This window comes from Diorhabda carinulata, chromosome 9 (assembly GCF_026250575.1).
Source record: "Diorhabda carinulata isolate Delta chromosome 9, icDioCari1.1, whole genome shotgun sequence".
Lineage (NCBI taxonomy): Eukaryota > Metazoa > Arthropoda > Insecta > Coleoptera > Chrysomelidae > Diorhabda > Diorhabda carinulata.
Window position 1 is genome coordinate 21,702,825 of NC_079468.1, and position 21,813 is coordinate 21,724,637.

The 21,813-nt window shown below is 32.3% G+C and overlaps 1 protein-coding gene across 18 annotated transcripts in view; it reads left to right on the forward strand.

Moving 5' to 3' along the window:
* The window catches only part of LOC130898343 (protein muscleblind), a 559,833-nt gene that overhangs the window by 43,315 nt on the left and 494,705 nt on the right, over window positions 1-21,813 (forward strand). Inside the window, exon 1 of one of the 18 annotated variants that reach the window (XR_009059887.1) lies at window positions 13,949-20,859. The exons of the other annotated variants lie outside the window; for them this stretch is intronic. The gene's annotated coding sequence lies outside the window, so the exon portion shown is untranslated. Of the gene's footprint in view, window positions 1-13,948; window positions 20,860-21,813 lie in introns of those variants that run through there. 18 annotated transcript variants of the gene reach the window in all.

The following is a 21,813-nucleotide window of genomic DNA, read 5'->3' on the forward strand; positions in this document are numbered from 1 at the left end:
CTCCTTCTATCTAGTTCCTTATTTCGTAATTCATGTGTTATATATTCATTTTTCTTTCAGTTTCATCGATCTAAGAATTTTTCTCAGTATTTGGCATATTTTTTTCTCACCTTTCCATGTTAAACTGATTATTAAACTGCATACCTTATGGTATTATAGTTTATTACCAGTTTTAATTTTCTCATTTATCTATTTACCGTTATTTTGAATTTATTTGTTATTTGGGAACTATTTTCATTTCCATCTCATTTTCAATATCATTTTATGTCTTTATTTGTGGACCGTAGTTGGGCATGTATAAATCTTATTTCAGGATCTACTAGATCTATTAATCAAACTAATGATCAACGTCCTTTTGTTTAGAGCATCTCGAAAAAATAAATAGATCAGAAAACCGAAGGTTAATCTACGTAGAAGAGACTTACTTAACAACCAATTGAATGAATTAAAATCTCGCGTTATATCAATTTCCGAACAATTAAAAATTGACGGCATACTATTTTGGATCACTTGACGTTAAATTTCATATCAAACAAGCCGAAGCACTCACTGCCTCTTTTAATATTCCCTTGAGATGCATTCAAATAATGAAATGTACAAGTGGCAGCGTTAAATAGATTTGACATTAAATGTCAGTACAATCCAACTTAGATATGAAAGGAATAACAGCAAGTTTTGAAGAAAATACTAATTTCATTTATAAACATTCCGGAATAGAGAATAAAAAGTTTTCATCCAATGGAGGAGAAGCTAAAAAAAGAAAATTCATTAAAACTTTAATTTTGCCATGTTCTTGTCAAATCAATTTTTATTTTCTCTAAATAATCTCATATCCTGATACGAGAGTTGCTACTTGTATTTTGAGGTGGTATCAATACAATTTATCGTTCATTTGAATCAATTATCGAAGCAATTTCTCCATTTTAATTGAGATACCTCCAAACGCTTCTTCGAGTGTAGAAAAAAGTTGATCTCGCAATTTATTTTCAAGCTGCAGGAATGAGAAAAATCATTGGGATTCATACAAAGACTGTACAGCGGATAACACATCAATTCGATGTTTTGACTGCTTTTGTTTTAACTTAACTTAGAGAATGATTCGTTTTCATCGATTGGTTTGCCGAACACTTCTGGCAAACAAAAACAAAAATTGACATACGTTGCTCTAATGAGACATGTGAAAACACGCGACCAGTTCTAAAAACTTCTGTTGGATTTGGCTCGTTTTGAAAGACCCATACACTCGATTGTTCTTCAGTTTCGGGTTCATGATTCTCGCCTGTCAAGATCTTATAGACGTGTTTTGAAGCATATCGATTGATTTTTTCAGCATTTCATTCTACCAATGGACGATTCTCAAATTATGTAGTCTCCAACGCGACTAAATCTTTCTCACAGCCAAATGTACACGCAGTATTGAATGTATGCGAGTCAGAGTACGTTCACCATTATGTCAAATGTCAAACTTTATGATGGTGACGTCAGATTTGACATATTCATATCAGTGTTGCCATATCTCAAAACTTAGGTAGCAGCTTTTTTAATAGAAATGTCATATTTAATTCGGTTGTTAATTGTTTGTGTAATATTGTGAAGTGTAATCATGTTCCTTAAAATAACAATGCAACTTGCTAGTAGCACTTTTTATTACCTTAAATTATTGAAGAATAACACTTATAAACAATTTATCAAAAGAGTTTGGAAATTATGTGTATAAATAAGCACGTATATGAATAATTGTTTATTACGTCATTTGCGTTGTTTACATTCTAAATTATTTTAACTGGTAGGTATTCGCCGTAAGTGCAGTGATTAACAAGTTTTATTTAACAACCATAAAAAGAGTATTAATTCATTATCGGTGAGTTATCGGTTTTCACTCATAGTTTTGCGAATTGTATATTCAAAATGTCTCTATTATCAATCTGTCTTCTGTCTTTGCTCTTATGTATTGTTCTGTGAAAAAATATAAAAAAAAGAATTTCCACGATAAAAAGATATTAATTAAACAATGAGTTACAATTTTTCTAAATATTTTGATATTGTTTAGATTGGCTCCGTTTAGTACAAAATAACAAAAAAAAAATCTGCGAATAAGTATTAACTCAAAAATTTTCAGTTTCCTTAGGGGTCTTTCATGTATTAAGCAACGCATTTTTTTAAGATTTTTTCACCTCTCCGCCCCCCATGTAACCCGCCGAAGCACCTAAAAGCTGCTAAAATAATTTTGCAGTAATAATAAATCGAACAAGATATTTCTAATTCGCAATATATGCTTAAATTATTTATTAATATTGTTATTTAATAATAAACAATCACATATGATGTAATAAACATTTTCTTGAGTTTAAATTATGTTATAAAATGGGCTCAAAGTCCTAATAAACTTTTTTTACTTATCTAACATTCAATTACGCCGTATTCCTGACTTAGCCCTCTTCTTAATGCCAGGACTCACTTGTCATACACCAATCCGATCCGTTTCCGGCCCAAATTTGCTCCAAAGACAGATTTATGTGAAGCGTAATACGAAAAATAAAAATTACGTACAATACAGTCGAGAAAATCTCCGTAAAACATTGAGGAAAAAGCAGCTTGACAACTTGGAAGACTTTATTTTCCTAGTTTTCATATTTAAATAAAAAATCGATGATACGTAACGCGTTGTTCCAAACCCCCTTACCTCTCTTTAACGAATCGTAACGTTTTATCAGATCCCCATCCCCCAAATTGTAAATTTACTTCAATAATGAGAACTTCTGGTATTGATTTTGTCATCTCCAACATTATCTTACTGAATTAAAGTGCTTTCTAGTATGTAATCCAAAGCTTCTTTTTGATCTCATCAACATTTTGGATCTGGATCTGGATCTGGATCTGGAGGTCCCTTGCCATAATTTCCCATCATTTATCTATTGGATTGAGATCTGGCCATTAAAAATATTGATTCCGATATATTTGAACGATTGTTTAGTACAGCGTACGGTAGGATTTTTTTTTTAAAGCAGCCCACACTATGACTCTGCCACTCCAATACGACCTTCTTGGCACAATTTTGTGATAAGAACTTCTGAATTTTTTTACCTCAATAACCTATATGGGAGACCTCCCATATAAGATTTTACTATGAGTCCATTATAGGCCAAGTCTGTACAACTTTTCTATTGGATTGAGATCTGGCCAATATGATGATGAAAGGTGACTAAATATAATTTTATTCCCTCTGTACATAGCAGGACAACTACCTTAACTAATTCAGTGGTGGTTTAAATCTCCAATGACCATATTATTGGCGGTTTTAAAATATTTCACATGGTGTTCTTTTGGTCACTTCAGCGACCAACATTTTATTACATCCACGATTACTAGTTCAAAAATACAGCACATTGTAATTTTATCTGGCAACCCTGTATATGTCACAATTCTAAGTATTATTTCAGAAAATTTCCTATAATTATTTAGAGAGTACTACCAAATAAGTACTACCGACAAGTATCCATAACAGTGATTTCAACTTTGTATTTAATTATGAATGAAAGCGAGACAAGAAGATAAATAAACGAGACAACGATGCGACTATTTATATTTTATGAGGTCATATTTATGGTATTTATAGTCACAGCACATTTATGATTTCCATTTGCATTATTCAACGTCTACAATGTAGTTAATTTCGAATAAAATCTCTGTAGCTTTATATTCATTCGTGGGTTTTTTTTTTCTCGTTCATCGTCATCACACCTATTCTCAAATCCTGAGTATATGGAATTTACAAATGGTCACTCGGCATGAGATTAAATCTCCTTTGCCATATACTAAAAATGAGACATTTATCCGTGCTTTATTCCTCAAGTAATTTCGGCTAGAAACGTTTTAAAAGGAATGCGTTTTGTTTTGTGATAGACCAGCTTATTGATTCATATATCCTGATTTGTAGTTTTGAATTCTCGCAGTCTAGTGCGGTCCGTTAGCTCCTGGACTCATAATATAGTAAACAGAATGTATTCGCAAAAATCCTTATGCACACGTCAGCGACAAGTCTCAACAAGCTTTGCACAAAGTTTCAACTTGCTGCTTCGATCCATTTTATCATATTTCAATCAAGTTGTTGTTCAAAAATGTATTGTGGTTTTACAAACAAAGATAAACACCATTACACAAATAAAAAAACGGTGTAGAGGCTGCACAAAGATTGGGCACCTAACATATAACCCTGATCCAGTCACGTCCGACTATTTTTATACTCATGGAAATTTTGGTTTTGAAAATATTTTAGTTGAAAAGATCGTATCCGAAAACCGAAACGTAGAAATTTTCATGATTTTACTATAAATATTTTGCCATATATACAGATAGTTTTAACTCGTCGTGGGACACTGTATAGGAATTGATTGCAAAAAACCTGAGATTGCTACAAACTTGAGCTGCCACAGACGGACGGACGAACCTAAAAAACATTAGTGATAGCGATAATAAAAAATGCACTAAAAAATTGAATTTGTTTAGATTTACAATAAAAAGGGGAGTAGGTTCAACGATTAAACATTTTTTTTAAGCATTTTTGCGTCAACGTTATAAATTTGTGTTGTAATTTTCGATTATCGCTGTTATCTAGCGAGAACATAATGAGGCCAGTACTTTTTCATAATTCTAATCGTTCATTACGGATTAAATTTTGTATTTAACGTTTATTTCGACGTTTATATTAATGTACAAAATAAATATAAATTGATAACAATAATTTATTTAGAAAAAATTACTTGATGGAAAGTACAACTATTATCGCACAAACCAAAATAATCGTAAAAACGAATTGTCTGAGATCAAGATAAGTGATAAGTTTACGTATTACGTGTAATGTCAATAAAATGTGTAATTTATTGTGTTTCATATAAATTATTAATACTTATAAAAGTCTTACTCCTACCTAGTGAACGTATTATTAAGAAAACTAAGTAGGTATGAAATAAGGTGTTTCGATATTCGACTAAAAACGCTTTACGGTTAATAGCCCTCCACAATTGATGAAAATTGAAATAGGATTTAAATTTTTTCAATTTCTTATTTCTTAGACCTTTTCATATATTAATGCTTCTAAATGTTCTTGATTTTACGTCTCTTCTGTTTTAAAATTTCTGTTTGGCGATCTATCCAACTATTAGATTCTGAATTTAGACGCTTAGCTATTCAAAAACCAAAAACTGCATTAAAAGAAATTAATTATCCAGAAAAAATGATAAATAACATATTCAAACAGAAAACAGAAAAACAGAAACGAAACATCAAAACATAAAACATTTTTCCTTACCATACGTACAATGACTTTCCCAACGACTATCAAATTATTTGAATAAATATCTTATTATAAGTCATAAAATGCATTATACATTATCCAAATATTTTACTAAATTAAAATTTAAAACAGCAAAAAACAAAAGAAGTAATATTATATATCAAGTGCCTTGTACTCATTGTGACGCTGTCCACATAGGACAGACATCTCAGTATTTAAAAAATAGACTAAGAGGTCATCAATACGAAAAAAAATAAACGAACCATGGAATATCAAAAAAACATAAATTCAATTATAAAGATTCAAAAATTCTTTAAACGAAATTCATAAGAACGAAAAAGCTATAAATGATAGAAAACACCTAAATAATTTAAATAAAATTTATAGCTCTATTTTGTAAATTCTAATAAAACTACAAATAATTTTATTGATCAAGTACTGCTACATATTTGAGATGTAAGGACTAAGAAAAAACTATTTTTTCTCATTAGAACAAAGTTCTAGTTTGATTTGATTCTTATTTTTATGTTTATGATGTAGGTGATCTATTGATTAATATAAATACACAAATTGTCATTGTCAATATCATATTTTGATAAAGACTGGAGTCGAAACGTCAATTTCTTATCAATCTTTCAAAAATTATTAAAGAAAAACTAATTTTAAAACAGAAGAGACCAAAAATCAAGAACATCTAGAAACATTAAGTTTTAAGATAGGCAAATAAAAAAACTATTTATAATTGTATATACAAGGGGGTACCCAAAAATAACCGGAATTATTTTTTAAATGCTATATATTTACAAATATTTACGAAACAACTTTATCCCCTTCAAAATACTCTCCATTTCAAGTAATACATTAAATCGCCGTACTTTCATGCCCCTTTTCATGCGTGGAAACAAGAAAAAGTCGCACGGATCCAGGTCAGGCGAGTAAGGTGCGTGAGGTAGCGGAACCATGTTATTTTTAACCAAAAACTGACATGTGATTTGATCGCATCAACCGCTTCTCCAGGTGTAGTTTTGAGCTGAAGGAATAAGAAGAAATCATGGACTAATCAAATCGATACACTTTGACTGTACAAAAAGTTTTTGTTTAAACTGAGAGCTTGCATTGTCATACTGTATGTTTCAATTTCTCTATATCAGTTTACACGGTAGCTCGAGATGGTGCTCTGTAGGTTTAATCCACGTCGAAAGTCATCGTATGAAAATATTCGTGGTTTAAATCCATTTTATGACCAAGATTAATGTTTCAAATATCTGTAAACAATTCAAATAGCGCTCGTATGACGACACGTTCTGAGTACGTTCACCATTGAAAATGTCAAACTTTATGATGGCAATTTCAGATTTGACATATTCACATCAGTGTTGCCATATCTCATAGCAACCCTCATATCTATTTTCAACCACTGACGCAGGTGGACGAACTGAGCGCGAACGAGATCTTAAAAGCTTCAGAGCTGTACCGTTTACTCTTCAACTGTGTCTTCCTCTTCAATTTCACATATTTCCCTTGCAGCAACTTTTCTAGTATGTTAGAACACTACAGAAATTTTATATTTATCGTACTCCATACTATTTATAATAAAAACGTACTGCTTCGTCAATAAACAAATTTTTCCCATATGAAAACCGACATTATTTATGAGACAACCTCTGTAAAACTATCCAACTAGTTGTCGTTAATACTATAAAGTTGACGGGTAGTATAAATAGAAAAGTTTGTTTTAAAATTAAACATTCACCTTTAGTCGTGTTGCTCCTGGTCAAAATGTTACAATTTCAATTTTTTTCATGTGTGTGATACTAAATTTAGGAAATTCCGTTACATTGTCGCATACAAGTCAAGTTAATGAAAGTCGTTCAACCAAATGGATACCGAGTTTCTATAAAGATTGTTTATACTCCTAAAGCAACATGCTAAAATATTTATGTTTGCTATAAATATACCTATTCGTTGAAATATTCAGCTGAAAGCATTTATCTATTTACGTTTTACAAATTCCACGGGAAATTTTTGAAACGTTAATTTTTAATATGCAGGACTGACAAATTTCAGACTTTAGTGCTTTTCATGACGATACTCGAATTCTAAATTAAATGTATGAACCCTACTTTTAAAAAAGTTAATTTTTTGTTACTTTTTCAACAAAAATTAACTTAACCATATTTATCTTAAGTCACTGGAACTTACATCTCCAGGTTGTAATTGGTAACAGTTAAAAATGTCTTTTGGCATTCCAAAGTATGTTCGAAAATATTTGGAACTAATTAACTGGATTTTCATCTAGAACCCGAAAGCCAAATCATTATACACTCGATCGATACTCTAGCGGGACGCTTCCTAGAGGCTCTCGATACGAGTGTAGGCGATAGGAATGCTACCCAACCACAATTTCGATTCCTTCAATTGCTCTACTACAAAATGGACGTGATTGAAGTGACTGTTTATACCGGAAACGAATTTAATTGAAGCTTTCTCGTTCTCAGGTGCTCTCTAAATGTCGCCAACTATGAATTTTCTTAGTTCTCAACTCTTGAGGACTTACAATATAATACAACAAGAAAATTATTTATTCCACTTCATAAGAAGTAAAAAAATTGTATCTATACTCAATTTTCAATCAATCAACGTCGCCTTTTCTCGTATAACCTCGTGGAAAGTGTGAATCGGGCTTTAGAGCTTAGTAGCATGTCTGTTCATAGAAGAAAAGCATCTCGCAGTCATATAGGTTTATATGAACCTGTCATATAGGTCCTCATGGATCTAGATCTGCTAGAATTATTACTGGAATGTGAGACTATCACATACACATGTTAATTTCGCATAGATCATAGATGTGGTTTTCCGTGATTGGTGTTTTACAATGATGATTCAGAAACTAAGAGCTAATGTAGGAGACGATGTAAACGGTCTTTTAGTCCAGTTGACCCTACCACAGAACTTCTATCCATCATTGTTTCAAAAGAAAAATGCAGTGTATCTTCTACCGGAAAAAACAATACTACAAACATTTGATTTCCCTTTAATTCGATAAAAGTTAATCTGGGAATGCAAAATATCACTTAATGTCCTAGGACTAAAGAATTTGGTGGAGTATTTAGTTACTTTGAAGTGCATGGTAATGAATCGGCAGATCAACTGACAAGAGGGTGAGGAATAACTACCATCATTACAGCAGTTTCTAAACCAGTTGAGGAATAGCAGCAAATGTGGAAGTTGCCATTCTTCTCATAGTCAGCGAACTGGACCAAAAATGCTCTATTTCCCAAATAGACTTACTAACGGAACACTGATCATCTTTGGACATGGTTCCTAATGATACCTATCGCTTCTGTTAAGAAGGTACTAAGACAGTTGCAAAGGAGAAAGAGGATCATCGGGTTGTTTGCAATTTGGATGGGGACATTGTTTACTTGGGATGAAAGATATATTATGTTTGATCCTGCTATAAGAAAAATTCCTCGTTATATTGCATTTAGGATGGTTGAGCTATGTGAAGAATAGAATGAAAAGAGCGAAAAAAGAAACATGAAGAAAAGAAAGGCGAGTAGTCGGTTTGAAACCGCAGAAAACTTGCAACACCGACGATAATAGCAACGAGGAAGGTAGTTATATTTATTGAGACCTTGGTACTGGAATGGTAAACTGTAAAACTGTAAAAGATTGTCTTCGCCGTATCTCTGATGTAAACCAATTTGCTAACGCTTTTAATAGATGTTCCAATAACACATCAAAACTATTATACTGTGAAGGGAATGGTTCTAATATAAAGAATAAGATAGAAGACTCTATAGGCGAGATATATGGTACTATGTTTGATTATAATGTGTAATGTCTCCACCCACTCATTTTTAATAATCATTTGAAAGAATTAAATCAGAATAGTGGGTTTTGCTCAATATTTTCTATCCTTTACTTTATTCTGTTATTCATGTCATTTGATGCGTCTCATTTTACAAGGTCAAATTAGTAATTGAACACAGTTGGACTCACCAAATCTATTCGTCAGACTGAGTAATTTTTTTTTATTTTAAATGAACATCCTTGAATCAATACAGCGTCGTGTCTTGAGATGTTGCATCAAATTTTCTAGTTTATTTTAGAAATATTTTTAAAACGGGCGATGAAAAATTTCAATCGCCTGTTCTTTTTTCCGAATTCGTCTGAATGTTGTTTAATTCCATCTATTTATAACCACACTGGAATCCCAGTTGTTTATACTGTATTCAAAAACTTGACAGTGAACGAAAGTAAATAAAAAATGCTTTAAAACAAACATTTTCAATTATTCAAATACGAAGCGGTCTCACAACAAGAAAAAATATCAAAGAGAATTACGGGATATATTTTTATTCAATTCAATTCAATTAATCAACTTTACATGGTCCATCAAGATCCATGGAGAAATTGATAAAACTAAAATATATGATAAAATGAGAAAATTTATTTTGAAATGATGTTGTCTTGATGTATGGCAACACTGATGTGAATACGTCAAATCTGACACTGCCATCATAAAATAGTTTTCAGATAATTGGGACTTTCATCTTTGTCAAAAATTGGAATTAAATCATCAAACATTTTCGACGTGTATTAAACCAACGCACTTTAGTTTTCATTTTCTCTACACAGGGCCACTTCATAGTGACCTCGTACATAAGATACCATCTTTCCAGTATGTCAGATGATCTTCGGGAATTTTTGTATGCGACAAATCTTTTAAATGCAAGCATTTAATCACCGCACGTTGCTTGACACGTTCCGTTTCAACGGGTTCAGGTTTATTAGTGTCTAGTGTTAGTTTGTACATAATAGGTTACAATGTTTTGATTTGAAAATTGATCAAGGGCAGAACAAACTGTTCGGTAAGCCACGCCAAGGCGTTCTGTTTATCCTTACTTGAGCGAAGGTTTTCCACTCTATTTGCTTTTTTTACGTGCTTGATGTCTGTTCTAGAATGTTGTTGATGTATTTGCCATCTAGATCGTTATCTATATCTATTTCCGTACAAATGTTTTAATTTTTTTTTCTCCCAGCATTGTACGATAGACTTCAATGTATTCAATTGATGATAAAAAATTCAATTATTATATATCAGTAAATAAATCAAGAAATATTTACATAACGACTAGGTAGTTTCTTGGCGCCACCAATAACAATCGAAATATTTAACCGGTTTGCCTTTGACATTACCACTCCTATAACGTATGACCTCATATAACCCAACTTGTTATTCAACTAATTATTTCCATTTTCTGATGAATAATACTTTCTTATTTTTTTCAGGTAAGTTTTTATAGCTGAAGCGAGAAAGTTAAGCCTGTTTTTAGATTTGGTAAGAATTTCATATGGAAACAAACATTTAAAATCGATGACTTCGTTTTTCCACTTTTTTAAAATCTGTTCCACTTCTTTGGAGCCGGTGCTCCCTTTTCAAGTTCATGGTTGTTTTGTTTCGGGTGTGAACTGTCTTATTTCTGTCAAACATTGCCAAACACTCGACGGAAACATCTCCACGGGGCTGTTTTTGCTCCATTGTGAGCAAACGCGGCAACCATCTCCTCATGTCCAAATTTTCATTTAATATGCGTTGTACCGCACTTTTCGAAATGCCTACTATGTTTGCTAGCTCGTGTACTATCAGTCGACGATCATCCAGTACCGCTTTGTGGATTGTCTTCAACATTTCTAGAGTCGTCACCTCATTTGGTCGATCACTGTAATGAAGGTCGTACGGCCTCTGCACCTTTCTAATACGGTGGTGTTTTTCAAGCAACTACCGCCATACCCTCACTTTTTTCCATTTCCCTTGCATCTTCTTCTATTTGTCTTTTTTCTATTTGTTATAAAAATGATAGAAAATGAATTGAAGAGTCAATGTCATTAATAATTTAATCGACGCGGATTATTCTCTATTCAAAAACGTGTCTCTACATAACGATTAGTTCCTAAATACAAAAAGAATATTTCACATTTAAAAATTCAATATGGATTTAAACATAAAATAATTACATTATGTTATAAAGACTCGGCGACTCGTTAAAAGGCAACAAATTGGGTTTATTATGTAATTAAATAAGTTAATATTGCGCGTCGACGTATAGGTCTATTTATAGTGGTGATTTTTTTTCACAAAATGGCGACAGTGGCTGTAAATTTAGCCGAGAACGATTTATCTAATTACATCATAGATCCGACCTTGGTTGCCACCAGAATACAAATAATGCTAATTGGTGATTCATCTGCTAGTTCATAACCTTAATTCGATTGTATCAATTCATAGTCTGAGCAATGTTTATCATTGCCTTTCAGAAAACAAAACGAAAAAATTTGATAATTATATAATCGTTCGATTGTGTGCGTGTTATCGAAATGAGTTGGAAAAATTTATTTCTCATAATATTTAACGTCGGCTGGGGTTGTTTTACTACACTTACTATGTTTACTAGTCAAACTTCCAATCAACCTACAGTTTCTCGCTTTTTATGATGACAAGCATTGTCGTCGATCGTCTTTTCCGGCGATTCTGGAATGTTTAGTCAATGTTTTACAATATTCGTTTGAGTTTATTGTCGACCCAGGTACCATAAACTAGATGATCCCAAACACAGTCGCCATAACCTTTTCTGTCGACTACGTTTGTTTGAATATCTTTGCTGACGGTGAACCTGGGGAGATTTTTGTTTTGTTTCTTGTCTGTCAGCATCTGGGATCTGGGGGAACCAATTCTGTTCTTTGAGTTCTGTCATGGAAGACTTCAGGAAAGCGTTCAACAAGCTCATTCACGGACAGTGCCCCTCCGTTCTTTGAGCAGATCATTTACAAAAACATCCGCGAAACCGGCGATCTTCCGCTGCATGGTGAACTTCTTTGCGACCCTCAGCAAAAGCCTTACACTATTTGTGAACGTGCTGAATGAACATGTACTCTTCTTCATATACCTCAGTCAGTTGTCTATGAATCTCCATGGGCGGTAAGTTTCTTTCGTGGAGATAGCGGCTAGAATCTTGCATTTGGCGCAAACGACGATCAATATTTCTATCTTTGACAGTTACCAAACGAACACTAACTGATGTAGCGAATCGTAGACGTGGATTTAGTTTAGTAAATTATCTCGAGAGCTCTTTGGAAACTATACTATTGGCACAACCCTGTTAGATACTTTATTTTTGTCAACTGCTATATTTGATTTAGTAAGATATTATATTATTGTGGTTTGTACCACATTTTGTAGTATCAGTAGTGGTTTTCCTGAAAACTAAATTTTTCGTCTGATTCTCTTTCTGATATCCATTAAACAGATATATCTCGATCTAGTGGAACTCCTTGTTCCACTTTAACATTCCATGAACATGTTCTCTCACCAGATTCATGCGCTAATTCCGAACGTGTTCTGAATACGTCCAACGTATCCTCTGAGATTGGTAAGGACTTTAAATCTAGCGCATGTGCATTCATCCTTTTTGCGATATTTACCACAAAATAACCTCTAACCTATGTTGTCTTCTACTTAATTGTATCTAAAAAAATGTGGTAGTTGACTTTATACTTAAAAATATCCGGCCGGTTAATTAATACATTTTATTCTCCTAGCTATTTCAAATTTTATAAGTTCATAAATCGTTCGTGGATAAATTTATTTTCAGAACAAATTCTGAACGAAACATGCGCATCTGACACGTCCAGAAGATATATACATTCGAAATATGTCCAAGAGGTACTTCAAAATCACTTGTTCTCAATTGTTTACGCCTCAAATGTTATTTTTACTGTTGAATATTTATCACTCAATAATAATCTAATTGAAATTGTTAGGTTAAGTTTCAGAATTTGCCTTTAAAGGCACATTTGTCTATATATAAATTTTTGTATTGCAATTAATTTGGTATACAACTATTAATATTACAACTCAAAATACGTATTATAATTTTTCTAATTAATTATTGTAATCATTATGTACAACATATTAATAACCTCGTTTAGACTAAGATCGTTATAATTAATCAACTGATGATTCTAAAATCGCATCGTTTATCCAATAATTATTATACCCGCTTAATTCAATTACATATGGAACTTGTTTTTGTAGCCTTGACTAAATAATTTCTAATTTGTAATTCGATATTGCTGTTTTTTAAATCAATTCATCAGTTGCAGCATCTTTAAAATGCACACCGTAAGCGTCTATAATTAAGTTTTCCTCACTATATGATTAAATTTTTTGAAATATTTTAATGCATATGTTGAGTAATGAAAATTAGAGTATGAGATATAATGGTTGAAGGAAAACCACGAATTTAATGGTTATTATTGAGGCTATCTTCTCTTGTTAGTATTGAATATAAAATTAAAAAAAAAAATGGAAAAAAGAATCATGTGTTTGAGAGAGAATTTATTAATTCATGATTCTTCGCGACATTAATTAGAAAATTAGTTGTTTTTTTAAAAAAGATCAGACCACCGTATTGTTCAAAATTGGAAACCAGATCAAATGTGAAAATTTTTTCCATTCCGATTGAGGTACTACCAATAATGCGTTTGAACGCATCACCCGCTTCTTCTCGGGTGTAAAAAAAAGTTAATCTCGCAATTTTTTTTCAACCTGCAGGAATGAGAAAAATCATTTGGTGCCAAACGAGGACTGTACGGCTGATAACTCATCGATTCGTTGTTTTGACTTTGACTTTGACCAAAACGTTTTTGTTTGAACTGAGTGCTAGAGAACGATTGATTTAACCGATTTTTTGACCACTTTTGGTGTACCATTCAAATTTGACCGTTCTACGGTGGCGCCATGACCAGTTTTTGAACTTTTGAAGCACCGCGATTGAATTGTTTCCTTATTTCTTTGCACCAATTGACACGAGCTTTTTTTGGCATATTGTCAAATTATACGATATCTACCATGTTATATTTCAAGTGGAACTAATGCCCAAGTATGCAACAATCTCACGGTATGTCACATGAAGATCTTGCAATATCAGTTTACGCACAGCATCGATGTTTTCTGGCACAACAGCCGATTTTGGACGCCCTTCACGAAATTAATCCTGTAGCGTAGTAAGACCAATATTGAATTCGGAAAACACGGTTGCTCGAGATGGTGCTTCATCACCAAAAGTCGAAGCGAATTGTTCGGCGCAGTGTTGTTTGTTTAATCCACGTCGAACATGAATGTTTCAAGTATATGTGAACAACTCGTTTAACAACACGTTTTGAGTACGTTCACCATTAATAATGTCAAACTTTATGATGGCAATGTCATATTTGACATATTCATATCAGTGTTACCATATCTCAAAACTTAAGTGGCATCACTCGTATAATGTTTGTAACGCCGTTTACATAGGACAGACATCTCAGTTTATAGAAAATAGTGTAAAAAGTCACCACTACGATAAAAATAATAAAACCTTATTAACAAAACATGAAATATCAAAAAAACGTACATTTGCTACATATTTTTGAAATAAATCAAGAAAATTACTTTCTGTGGTTAAAATAGATTTTTATTTTGATATTCATGTTATAGGCGATGTATTGATTAATATAATTATGCAAGTTATCAACAAGTCATATATTGATAAAGACCGAAATAGATAAATCGTTAACGTGTTTTAAAAATTAATTTTAATTCAGAAGAAACCTAAAATCAAGACAATTCAGCAACATATAGATTATACGATTTGTCATTTGAAAAATATTAAATGGAAATATGAAATCCGGCTGTATAAATGAACTGTATTATCATTGCGTGTATCCACACGATATTGCTTTGAAAACAAAAGTTCATGAATATTGACATATATGAGAGATATTATCATAGTTCCAATTTCCCTAGCAATATCTGCAAATTTACCCTCAACGTGTGTTATTTACCCTTTATCTGGGAGCAGTGTCGCGTGTAACTCGATCGAAATTATCGCTAAAAAAATTGCGATAAAACACGTGATGTAATATTTCTGTGGGGTGACTCCGCTATACATAGGGTGCATTTCTAACGTCGATAGCAAATTATTAACTAATCGTTAACGTTTTTGTAATAATTAAAATAAATAATACCTTTGTCTCTTTTCTGCGATATTTGATTTTTTTCTGAGGTTTCCTTTATAAGATTAAAGTAATTTATCTTAAATTTGTAAATTTTGTAATTCCATTGATCCCAATTCAAAAACTACGGAACAAGAAAAATTTTTTTTAAATTATAATCAATAAAATTTCCCATCAACTATTGGTTCTGTTGCTGTTTCGATTTTTAGATTGTTTGTGAATATTGAATCTAATGAATGAGGCCTTAAGTGTTGTATGGCGTGTTTTATGAGTTATAAAACACCAAAGTTTTATAGACCTCTATAAAAAGCGTTAAGCAATTGCATTACAACCTTATATTGATTATGAATAAAATACGTTTTATATAATATAGATATGATATTGGACAATTTTTTACGAAAATCGTCTTACTGGAACAGTTGTTTTCAATGTCTATGAATTAATGTAGCAGTAATTTTTTTGTAAAAGCTCAACTCTGGTGTTCCGAGTTTACAAATAAGTATATATGTACAGAATGCGTCAGTCAAACTTGCTCGTTTGGAATGGCTGAGAATACACAAAAAGTAGTCAAAACAACACCGAAGTTTGCTGAAAAATCAGTAACTGTATTCATTTTGATGTTAATCGCAATCAGCCAGTGTCTAATGTAAATTCAATACAGATAAATTTTTAAAATATCGGTGAAAAAACAAGCAGTACGTGATCCGTTCAAACTCCTGAGAACCCTCACAAAGTTATTCAGTCTTTTAACGAAAACTACGATTTTGCTGCCCGGCGGAAATTCTGCCAAACGTTAAGGAAAATGAGGACCTCTGGATAAATGACGTGGCGCATTTTCATCTTTCGGAATTTGTGAACGAATACAACTTAGGTACAGAGAAAGAAATGTATTAATTGGAAAGGACGCTATCTATCCGGTGTTATTTTTAAACGTCGATTTATTAGCCTTTCGTTTAGTCTATGCTTTTTAATAAACAATCATATTATAACAATAAAATCTTGAAAAATCTTTCCGTTTGTGTTTCCCAGTCATTTCGAAAATGCAGGATTGTCTGTCGCAGCCTATACTAATGGTGGAAATATGCTAAAAATCTAATACTAATATTGTATTTTTTTTTTTTTTTTGGTAAATTTGGTGAAAACCTACCTTTTTATGTCCAAAATACAGTGTAATTCATTTATTTGGCAATATTTATATTTTTCATTTTATTTTGATTGTCAAAAGATTTTTGTTCTAAATGTTAATAAATACCTAAAAATTTTACATTGTGATTGAAGAAAATCTCTGGATTTCAATTTTTAATCGTTTTTTTTTGCCTTTTCTAACAAATTTATCATGGTGATGATAAAATCAGAAAGTAGTGATTTCACGAACAAAAAACTCAGCGTCTATTTTGAAAAAAGCTGATATTTTGACTAGAGAATTTTCGTTTGAAATTTTTTGGGTGCTTTTTTAGATATTCAGATGGTCAAAATTAGGTGAAAAAATATATACTTCAAATCAAATGACTTGAAGCTAAGTTCCCATCAAATTTCGTATAAAAATAATGTTTTTGTAAAAGAAAAATGAAAATCCAAAAAATTTTTCTCATAAATTTTGCAGTTATGTGAAAAAAGTATAAACACAAAAATTGTAGACCTCTTTTTTACCTATTAACTTTTTTCTATAGGTCTTGTAGTTTCGCCGGAAATCAAGATAAACCGTTTTTACCCTTTTAAACTCACTCCCTTCCTCATCTCGATCTCAGATCGCTCGTAAATTATGTTTTCTCTTATTTTATTTTTTTTATTCATTTTTCATCTTTTTCAAGCCTTCTCCCCTGGTCTATAAATACTGTCCTTCTGATAATTCTAAAAACCGTTAGGGTTACCATTTCAATACTTCCGCTGGTGATTCATACTAATAGTAGTAATGGCTAATTTTGAGCCATGTCATCACGTGCATGCATTTCGCGTGTTTCGCAATTATTTTGAAAAATATATGCACTGCGGTATGTTTCCCCTTGGTCCCTACGAAGTATCATTCCCAAAATGCATAATTAATATCAAATGCCATTTTCGCATGCGATTTCAACGTAAGCTTCGTGCCAGCTATTTCTGACAAAATATTTGCTTACAAAGGGCGATTCTCTTCAGCGAGGTTCGTATTAGTATTTACCCGATACCACATTTTCAATGGTTTCACCAACGATCGCAAATTTAATTTATTCAACGCGTTAAATTAGCGAAAGCGGGATAAATTATATCTGATCTGATCTTTGTACACATTGACAAAACTATGTCTGTTGTATATACAATATTTATAAGCAATTATTACAAAAATCACTTTTCACACATAGTTGTCTATAATTTCCTTCAGGAAAAGTCCAATATCTTGATATTACAGCGGAGTGTGTAGTTGAATAAATTATTTTGAATTCAGTCTTACACATGGAATTTCTCTATTGTTAATACAGTAATTTTTGACATTCTAAACCATTTCAGAATGTCAAATTTCTATCGAAATATTTATCTATGAAGCAAATATATTCGTATTAATATTTAATTCGAAAAAATACGTGCAATTAAGAAAATTTAAACAGAAGATACATGAGTTTTGAAATATTTCAACACTGATGAGAATATGTCAAATTTGACATTTTCTTCGTAAAGTTTGACATTTTCAATAGTGAACGTGCTCAGAACGAACTATTTGAGTTGTTTACATGTATTTGAAACATTCATCTTGGTAAATGTGGACTGTACGGCGGATAACCCATTAATTCGATGTTCTGACTGTTCAAAAACGTTATTGTTTGAACTGATGTGTGAGAGATGATTCGTCTTCCGCCATTGGTTTCCTTGATATTTTCCAATACTTTTGGTAAAGAAACAAAACTAACCGTTCTACGATGCTTTAATGGGACTGTTGCAATATGTACGGTTATTTCAAAAAAACAGGCGACCATTTGCTTCGAAGTGCTTCGTGCGCGAAAAACTCTTGTTGAATATGGAAAGTCTTGAAAGACCCATACATTCGAATTTTGTTTAATTTCGGGTATTTATGCCTAGTATCCAACGCGAAAGAATCGTTTTTAGCCACAGCATCAATGTTTTCTTATTTTGGACGACCACCACGAAATTCATCCAACAAAACACGGGGTGAATCTAGAGAATGCTTCATGTGCACACTGTACTGGTTTAATTCACGTCATACAAGCTCAACAAACGAAACGATTTAATTCCATTTTTTAATCAAAATGTAAACAACTCAAACAGCACTTGTACGACAACACGTTCTGATTACGTTCACCATTAAAAATGTTAAACTATATGAAGGCAATGTCAAATTTGACATATTCACATCAGTGTTGCCAAATCTCACAACTTAAGTAGTAACCTTATAATAGGAAACAATAACTGAGGTAGTCAAAGATAATGCCATGACTTGAGTATTTGAAAAAATGGAAGACTTGTTCGTAGAAGAAAAAGGAAAAGGTCATTTTTCAGGAAATCTAGAAAAAAATGCACTGGAATGATTAATCGAAAAGAATACAAAAGTTTCTTACTTCGACGAACGGTTAGAAATTGTTTCTTCAATAATAACAACAAGGTACTTGGAACAGATCAAAACTCATTCTCCTTATTGAAGTTTATATCTAAATTTTTTTTCATTAAACCAAGCGTCTTGTTGTAAGACCATATATCAATAAAAATTCCCCTTGCGTCGAATATTTCGAAAGATAAATCGAGTGAAGTATATACTGTATGACTCGTTTTGAATAATCGTCCCTCGAAAACGGAAAGTAATTAGATTTGTGCATCCGGGGTAGCAGAATCGCGACGACGATGTCAGCCGTTGCGTCGGCACGTCCATCCGTCCATCTAGTCTCTACTATCTGCTTCCATCATGTCACTGAACGAGCTCATATCATTTTTAAATGTCACCGGGGTATATAACCCTGTGCCGTTTAAAGCACCGGCCATCTTGGATTCTCCGACATTTTGTAATTAATGAATAAAAGCCAAACGAAATACTAAAAATTGCGATGAAGGTTTCGGTCATTATTAACTGTTAGTTGATTTATGACCAAAACAAATTATTAAAACTAAGTTATAGAGTAGATTTAAAAGAAAATATAATTCAGTTCATTGTTTGGTGTTTCTCTAATTCAATGAAGAGAATATTTAGAAAAACAACGAAGCCATATCCAATTATCAATAGTTGTTTCAATTTATGTATCTCAAAACTTAAGTTGGAACTTTCCTACAAATAAATTACCTTGATTGGCATTCAAATTAATCGCCGTCGGAGGTACGTAAGAAACTTTGAACAACGTTCATACAGATCTTGAAAACTCCTCTTTAAAAATAGATCGCAGAACACAAATGTCACACGTCCTTGGATATTTCGTAAAAATTTTTCGCATTCAAACCCTCCAACGGTTCCAGATTTATATTTTATCATTACATTTTATCTCATCATATGCAATTTATATTTAGTAAAGTTATTTTTGAAATATAGCAAATTCCTTAATACGCAACTACATACTTAATCAATAAAAGGACTTGCATTCTTATTTGATATATCGATGTATTTAAGTAGGTATTCAACATCGTAAAGTTCTTATCTTTAAAAGTAAATGTGTTTGTCAATAAAAGATATCAACGAAATATGTTTTATTATGATCCTAATTTTATTTTTCCGAATATTTATGATTACGTACATATAGGGTGTCCATAATCGATTGCAGCCTGTTCTTTTCGTGAGTAAAAACCTCAACGCCTTGTTAAGGATTTCATTGTAAGGCTCGATCTAATTTGATCTAGTTGGAGGACGGTTTTCTCCCAACGTAATTGAACAACTGTTTTGATCAAATCAAGATGGTTGCTATTTTGAAGTTTTGATTTGATTATGGCTCTATTGTTTTCCAAAATGTTCTCCATTTTTCCCATTCCGAACTTTGACCTCGCAATTGATCTTTTATGCTTTCACTTTGGCGGCTAATTTTGCTATTATCTCCACGCTAATATCTCATTTATTGTTTATTACGGTTCCCCGGTATGTTAATTTTTCCACTTCATCTATTTTAACCTTTTTATCTTCTTCCTCTCGTATATTTTGTTATTTAGTTATGACCACCTATTTAGACTTAGTTATATTAACCTTTTCTAGGGATGATGATACCCCAATTCCATTGATTGTTACTTCGATTACGCCTGTAGTCTACCAAAACTGTGAAGAGTACAAAATTACGATAATTTGAAAATTTGGATATGACGAACTTATGGATCATTTTTTTTTTACTTTACTGTACACTTTTTGAATAAAGTCATCGGTAATAACTGCAAAATTCAGAGTTCGCTCTACATCAGCGTTCGTTTAGAACTCAAACTGTTTCCACGGTGAACATCATTGATTTGACAGATGTAGACTTGATAGGATGGTTCCGTGATGGCGTCTATAGCTGTTCAACAGATGTATTTACGCTGCTCTTGGCCTAAATAACCACCGAGGTGTTGTGGTAATTATAAAACCTTACTTGAAATAATATACCTCATATGTACAAAAAATATTCACTAATAAGATTGAAAAACTCAATCTCAATTGTCTCGGTTCTAGGTCTCTTCTGATTGAAGATTGGTTTTTGGGAGAAGGTAAAAATATTGACGTTTCGGTTTTTATCAAATTTCAAAAATTATAAATCACACATACGTACCATAAATACAACTAAAACACTGGTTTAAACAGTCCACCGTAGCTCATCGAAAGTTTCCTCAGACCTTCTCTAATGCTAGTTCCTTTAAAAACCTTTTGATATTCCAAACATCAATTATTGAGGAAACTCAGAAATTTCAACAAAAATCGGTCGACAAAAACACGCTTCCAAGTGTTGATCAGTTAATTCTGATTGTGTACCGTAGGATTTAAGAACAGCGGCCCAGCGATGTCAGATTCTTTTACCGACATGGAAATTAATATATACGAATACCTATTTTAAAATTTCACACGACCGACGCAAGTTATTTCCTTCGGAATTAATATATAACATAGTATTGTGTATGTGTACCTTTGTACCAATTGTAAATTGTACGGATATAAATTCAACATTCCGTGTTATAATAATTTAATTACCTTTAGAACACAAAACAATTAAATCGTCCCTTTTGAGGTAGTCACAAATATAGGTATAGAGAATGCCAGGCGAACACCAAGGAAAACCTTGTAAAGCTTCCGGTGGTTTACCTATATTTTGTGGCTTCATTATTCAATACCACTCTCGCTCTTTCTCTCCCCTTCTGCTCCTAAGTAGTTTCAAATTATTTGATACTGACTCTAACCCGATTTGTTTTACGTAAATATTCGATAATATACCCTACAGTGTCGTACAAAGCGACAGTCGAATTAAAATTCGTTTCGTATCTTTCGCAGAAATTATTGAAGTATTTAATTTTGGCATTTGGCTCGAATTATTATC